The sequence below is a fragment of the Rhinolophus sinicus genome, linkage group LG03 (genome assembly GCF_036562045.2).
Source record: "Rhinolophus sinicus isolate RSC01 linkage group LG03, ASM3656204v1, whole genome shotgun sequence".
NCBI classification, from domain to species: Eukaryota; Metazoa; Chordata; class Mammalia; order Chiroptera; family Rhinolophidae; genus Rhinolophus; species Rhinolophus sinicus.
Window position 1 is genome coordinate 93,181,387 of NC_133753.1, and position 7,617 is coordinate 93,189,003.

General features: G+C 40.0%; 1 pseudogene; it reads left to right on the plus strand.

Moving 5' to 3' along the window:
• The first annotated feature begins 291 nt into the window (after window positions 1-291).
• On the plus strand, window positions 292-7,103 carry LOC109449565 (ferritin light chain; annotated as a pseudogene).
• Window positions 7,104-7,617: the final 514 nt, after the last annotated feature.

Below are 7,617 nucleotides of genomic sequence, written 5' to 3' on the forward strand. Positions count from 1 at the left end.
TGCAAGTTCCTTGACTGTCTCCACCACTGCTACACTTTATTCACGCATTCTAGAAGCTTCCTGAGGTACTCCCCCAAAAAATAATTATGGATAAAAAAATGCCTCTATGAAAAGGCATTTTTGGCTCTTAATGAATAAGAAAAAGAAAGTTTAACTTTAACTACCTGAAAATAACTAGAATAAACTAAATGTCATCATACACTAAATAGAAAAAATGCTGAGTACTGCTTCCTTTCACACACACACACACACACACAAGTGTTGATCTTTAAAGCTTGTACAATGTGGAGCATGAAGTAAGTAAGCAATGATTTCGAGGTGTTGCTGTTTAGAGAAAGCTTTCTGGGGCTTTACAAAACATACTGGAGTGGTATGTGAAGCAAACCCATTTCTGGTCCAGACTCAAGGAAAAAAATGATTCTTCTCATCAATTAAGATTTTTACTTGTCCCTCTCAGTCTTTCAGCACAGAAAACTCTTATTTTCCACAAAGAGAACAAAGACCTCCGGAAAGAAAACAGTAACAATGTGCTGAATCTCCATGAGTCATTTTCATTTGCAAATAAAGCAGTTAATTTTTCCCACAGCCAATTTGGGAGAAGTGAAATCTTCTGCAGGAATCAACTGATTAATAAATGATTCATTAGTGTTTAAGAAAAGCCCAGAAATAGTGAGAAGGGCCCTGAAGCAAGAGGTGGATGGTCAGGGAAGACAGGCCAGGAAGCAAGTGCTGTGGCACAAAGAAAAGGATCCGAACAACATAAAACACACTGTGTGTTTAACGATATGGTTTTGGATTATCATCTTGACTTTATGAAGAAAGAGCTGGGAATTTGTTTCCAAAACACCACCTAACCTTATACTGTGTCATATGTAAATGTATACAGTAGACTGTTTATAGATCACATTTATTCAGTCAATCTTGACAATGTTTTATTATCTGATTTAAAGAACCCTCCCAGATATGATGATCCACAGAGTCTGATAGCAAATCCCTGTCTTGGGCAAGCAGAATTTTGTCTAAGTGTGCTACAACTTACACTTAGAAAAATAACTTGTGGCAAATAAACAGGGGGTGTAAATAAAAACCTGTACAGAAGTATTTAACATGAAGACAAGTCTTTTAACCCTGGTTTAATGTGCTGGCGAGATATGACAGAACGATTATGCTTATACACTTGTTCTGGTAAAGGTCTAAATGTTAATGAAAAAAATGTATTTTTACATAGCACTGTCCTCCACCCTCAGGAGGTTGCAGGAAAAAATTTGCTTCAGATGTTATAAATTATATACTGTTCATCGTATACTCGGTCAAAGTGATTGTGTTTGCTTCAGTTGAAATAAAGACATCTTTTTAAAATTTGGGATCAGGGCCATTTTCTTCCAGAAGAAATAAAATAAAATAAAATAAAGCAGACCTTGACTCTCCACTAGCTACCGCAGGTCATAATTCATCTAAACAGGGAGACCCCCATCAGGAGAGGGGCACCAGTCTTACCTAGCAGGTCCCCAGGATGGTGATTCCAAGGTTTTCTAAACCAGAAGTACAACCTCTTCTGGGAGTCTCTTCTTCTCTGAGGCTTTACTTGGATATCATTTTCTACCAGCTACCTCAGCAACAGCTGCGCTAGAACATTCTTCCCCCTCCCCACTCCAGCTGTAGCAGAAAGCTTCAGGAAATAAAAAACTCTCTCATTTTAATAGAGAAGATGGAATCCATGTGATTTGATGATTTAGTTATTTAAGGGCTTAATGATTTAATGTTTAAATTTAATTTAATGTCTAAGGCCAGTTCGAAAATTGGACTTTAGATGAAAGAGATTTTTTCAATAGCACCTTAGTTGGCACTATATACTAAACATATCAAAACATACACAAGACAATATTTGCTGTAACATGTTATGTTATAGTGAAACACAGGAGTACCTCTCACTGGATATTATTCCCAAAGAAAGCTAAATTTGCAAGCTTTTTACATTGATATGTAAGCAATTTGAAAGATATGTTGTCAAATCCTTATGGTCTTCTGAAAATAGCTTTGAAGACTATGTATGATTCAGAGCTCTCTTGATTGCAGGAGGAAAAACAAAAAATCACACCAGTTTTAAGTAGCTAGACCAGCTCATGAAATCTCTTGCCTCGCCTCGCTCCCCTCATAGCCAACTGACTTCTCCAAATACCAAGTTATAAGCAACATTCATGGTTCACCTCTTAGGACTTACAGGACCTTCACCACCCAGGAGAGATCACCACGAGCTCTCACTTTGCAAACTTAAAAATCCCAGGAAGGGGTCGGGCACAGTGCTCCTAACGTCAAGGTTGCCGGTTCAATTCCCATATGGGCCAGCTGCGCCCTCTACAGCTAAGATTGTGAACAACAGCTCTCCCTGGAACTGGGCTGCCGAGTGAGTGCTGCCAGGAGCAGCCTGTGGCCAGCGTGAGCGGCGGGCAGCCACCGTGATCTAGTGTGAGGGACCCACGCTGGCGACCGACTGCCTTAGCCGGGGGAAGTGCAAGACTCATAATACCAGCATGGGCCAGAGAGCTGTGTCCTGTACGACTAGACCAAGAAACAAGGCTTGAATTGGAGGAGGAAGGGTAGAAGAAAAGGGAGGAAAAAATCCCAGGAAGGACCCAATAGCCAAGCTCAGATCAAGAGACCACATCTGGCCAGGGATCACACGCACCACAGATTCTGTCCTGAGGAAAGAGGAGTTTCCTGAAAAAGAGAGGGTAACAAGACTAACTAAGCACATGTCTGCCACAGTCTGATTCAATTTGCATAGTAAAGATCAAAAGAGATTTGAGGAAAAGTTCAGATTATTTTTCTCAACCTCATGATATTTTTAATTGCTTTGTTTTAATTTTCTGAGGCCTGACTCCAAGTCTTTGTTTCATGGGTTTAATCAAATTAATGATTGACATTTTAAAAATAAACTTTATTCTATTTTCACCTACTTGAAATGACAGCTCCTGCTTTGTTTGGGATTTTAGGGAAAAAAATAGTTTTTCCAGGGGAATAATAATCAAACAAGTTACTCCCATAAACTGACATGGCTTACTTTTTTAAAATAAAGGATCGGGGTGGGGGGGGAGCACGATTAAAATACATGATAAATAAGTAATATTTCTACAGGGAATAATGTTTATAAGGCAAAATGGGTCAACAGATGCTCTAAAATTCAGTCAACTAGCCCACATGTCAGTGGGTTCATATGCTTGCTTGAGTTATTCTCTCTCTCACTTGCTCTCTCATTCTCTCTTCTGAGGCAGTCTAAATAAACACACACAGTAGAAAAATCTCTGCAACTAAAAACCCTTGATATACTCTCTATTAAAATAATACTAATATTCAGAAAATATGCTAAGGTAGATCAAATCTCTCCTCATTCACTAGTTACATACACTTGTGTTGATTTTCTATACCTTTACTTTTAACCATTTATCACACACATTTCAGAGAGAGAGAGAGAGAGAGAGAGAGAGAGAGCCAAAACAATGTATACACATTTTAAGAAAGGAAAAAAACTGTATTAAAATTGTAATACTCAATATATAGCAATAACAAAAGATGAATACAAGTCACATTTGACTTCTGCAATTACAAGAGGTGCTCAAAGTGGTTACCATCAGCATAATTTTAATACAGTTTTTTTCCTGTCTTAAAATGTGTATACATTTTTTTGTCACCCTCTGTGTGTGTGTGCGTGCACATGGTGTGTGTGTGTGTGTGTGTGTGTGTGTGCTCCTGCGTATATATCAATTTCAGAACCAATTCTCCATCACTAATGATATCTGGATAGCAGTATAAACATTCTCCCCAAACTCAATACTGCATAGATCTTCAAAAAGGACATACACTATACTGCAAAGCTTTAAAATGCACCATGTTTCCCCAAAAATAAGACCTAGCCAGACATTCAGCTCTAATGCATCTTTTATTTTACTATTATATAATATAGTATAAAATAAGACCAGGTCTTATATTAATTTTTACTCCAAAAGATGCATTAGAGCTGAATGTCTGGCTAGGTCTTATTTTGGGGAAACACGGTAGCTGAAGTGGGCGAGAGGGGGAGATGGGAAGAGAGAGACAGAGAGAAAGAGACAGAAGGGGGAGAAAGAGAGAGAGAGCGAGGGAGAGCATGAGGGCCAGAGAGAGAGACAGAGCCCTTGTCCCAAGGACTTATAGTTTGCTGGGTGGGGTGAGGGAGTCGCATACTATTCATTTGGCAGAAAAAGTGGTGCATGCTCTTCCACAGGAGGGCATGACCTCCTAAGATGGGTGGAGGTCTGTTGATTCAGACCCTTATCTTGCTCCAGACCACCTCTTGTCACCTGCTGTTGCAAAAACAGATATGTGGCTAGAGGCAGTTAATCAAAGCTATTTATGAGATTTTTCCGTAGGCACTATGGACCCCCTTCCATCCCTCCTCCTCCTACATTTTCTAGCTTCTACCTAACACTAACCACAGTCTATTCTGATGGCCTCATGCTGCCAATAGGCACAGAAAGGAGACAATTAGATTATATACTGGATATTGATGAAGTGAAGATTGAAAACCAGTGCTTCTAATAGGGCAATTAATAGGGAACAAGGATGACTTTTTCTGAACATGGTGGTGGTTAAAATGTAATCATTAATGATGAGCCAAATCAAAAATTGCTGGACACAAACACAAAACCAGATGAACCCCAGATAATTAGAGCCTCCCATTCCATGCAAAGCCTGTCCTGGACTGTATGCAATGTCCAAGACTGATAGTGCAATAAACCTGAGTGTAAATTCCTTAAAGACAAAAGCCGATCAATTTCTTTTCTATTTTGTGAATGGTATGTAGCATCCAAAGTGTGGTGGTTAATTTAGAGTGTCAATTTGACAGGGCTAAGGGATGCCTGGAGAGATGGTAAAACATTATTTTTGCATGTGTCTTTGAGGGTATTTCTGGAAGAGATTAGCATTTGAGTCGGTACCCTATGTAAAGAAGGTGCCCTTGACCGTATGGGTGGGCATCATCCAATCTGATGAAGGCCTGAATAGAACAAAAAGGCAGAGGAAGAAAGAATTTGCTCTCTCTGCTTGAGCTGGCACACCCACCTTCTGCTCGCGGACATCAGCACTCCTGAGTCTGGGGCCTTCGGGCTCAGACTAGGACACCAGCCACTCCCCTGGTTCTTAGGCCTATGGACTCAGACTAAATCACACCACCAGTTTTCCTGGGTTTCCAGCTTATAGACAGCAGATCGTGGGACTCCTCAGCCACCATAATCATGTGAGCCAATTTCTATAAAAAGTCTCTTCATTTATATCTATATCTATATCTATATATCTTTACAGAGATAGAGATAGAGAGATGATATAGAGAGATAGATGATACAGAGATAGAGATAGAATGATAGAGATAGAGATAAAAATATATTGGTTCTGTTTCTCTGAATAACACTAATACACATAGTGTTCAAATATATTAAATAACAATGAAGCAACAAATAATTGGAAAATTATACTTTTTCCCAGCAATGTTTAAATTAAATCAATTCACTAGACTGTTTCATTAAGAAAAAAATATATGGCAAGTATTCAAAATAGATCAATAGCAGCAAAGGCAAAAACGATAGGGTGTGTTTAATAAATCTAAAGCATCCCAACACAGATTTTCCACATTTTTAAGGGAAAGTAGAAATAATGAAATGAGTATTTCCAAATAACTCTTTGTAAAATCTAAGCAGTGAGATGGAGGGGTAGGGAAGGGAGCGCTCGTTATCAGATGACAAAACCATTCCTACATGACTTTATCAGGTTCCACAGAAGACATGTTTCAAGGACAAATACCAACTCCTATTTCTCACATACCAATTATGTAGTTTTTAGACTTATGAGTCTAGAGATCCCTTGACATGTGGGCACTATCACTGCACCAAGGGCAAGTTTCCCCACAGTCACTGTTAAGGGGACTGCCAATTACAGATCTTTCTCAAGCACCCTTGTGACCGCAGAGAAATTAGCAAGTGAGAGGGGAGGAGCAAGACAGGGAGACTGATGACCCCACAAGCCTAGTAACCGAACACAATGGAAAGGGAAAGAATGAGGATGCAGTATGAACAATGCAGAAAGTTTTAAAATGGACGCTTTTAACATTTTAATATAAGGGAGCTTAAAAGCTTTGGTGCTCAATTTCAGTTCAAAGTGATATTCTGTAACAGTGCTATCCGACGGAAATATAATGCATGCCACACATAGAATTTAAATTTTCTGGAAGTCACATTAAAAAAAGTAAAAAGAAACAAATGAAATTAATTTTAATATTACTTTTTATTTAATCCATATATTATCATTTAAACATGTAGTAAATAGAAAATATTATTCAGTGCCCTCAGTGGTTCCCCAGATCTATTTCTTGCTTCAACAATGTTTGAATGAAAGAGATGCTGGAAGACCCCTTCTTCCAGCCTCTGACCACCCTCCAACCTCTTTTCCAGTCACAATTATCAGAACCATCTCACCCATCCTGAGCCTCTGAGACCGACCAACACTTTTTTTTAGCTTAACTCCTTATTACCAAGCAACCATGAGCAAGATCACAAGTTCATCAGAATTATTCCACCAAGGTGGAGGCCACCATCAACCACTTGGTCAACTTGTATCTGCAGGCCTCCTACACATATCTCTCTCTGGGCTTCTATTTCGACCACAACAGTGTGGCTCTGGAGGGCATGGGCCACTTCTTCCGTGAGTTGGCCAAGGAGAAGCATGAAGGTGCCAAGCGTCTCTAAAAGATGCAAAACCAGCATGGCTGCCGCACCCTCTTCCAGGACCTACAGAAGCCTTCCCAAGATGAGTGGGGTAAAACTCAGAATGCCATAGAAGTCGCCATGGTCATGGAAAAGAACCTGGACCAGATCCTTTTGGACCTGCATGCTCTGTGTTCTGCCCACACAGACCCCCTTCTCTATGACTTCCTGGGGAGCCACTTCTTGGATGAAGAGGTGAAACTCATCGAGAAAGATGGGCGACCACCTGACTAACCTCCACAGACTGGACAGCCCCCAGGCTTTGCTGGGCAAGCATCTCTTGGATACTTGCTCACCCTCAAGCATGACTAGGACACTTGGGGTCTCCCTTCAGGGGCCCCTCTACATCCCCCTGGTGCTGGGCTTCTGCCTGAGTCTCCCCCGCAACTACTAGGCAGGCTTCTAACCACCCTGGAGCCCCCTCTCATGCCATGGGCCAAACTGAAACAATAAAACTTTTTGTAGCAAAACAAAGAAAGAAAGAAAATATTATTAATGAGGAATTTTACATTTTTTTCATACTTAGTCTTTGAAATCAGTGTGTATTTTACACTTACAGCACATCTCAATAGTCAAATTTCAGGTGCTCACTAGACACCTGTAGCTAGTGGCTACTGCACTGCACATTATAGCTCTAGAGCCACCCCAAGAACATTTACTTATTCACTCAATTAATACATTGTGAAATATATAATGGATGCCTACTCTGGGCCGCACAGTATACCAGGAATTAAAGATACAATAGTGAAAAGAATTAACACAGCTCTGCTCATATAGAGCTCGGAGTTTGTCATCTTGGCAGGAACACAGATATTAAACACATAAT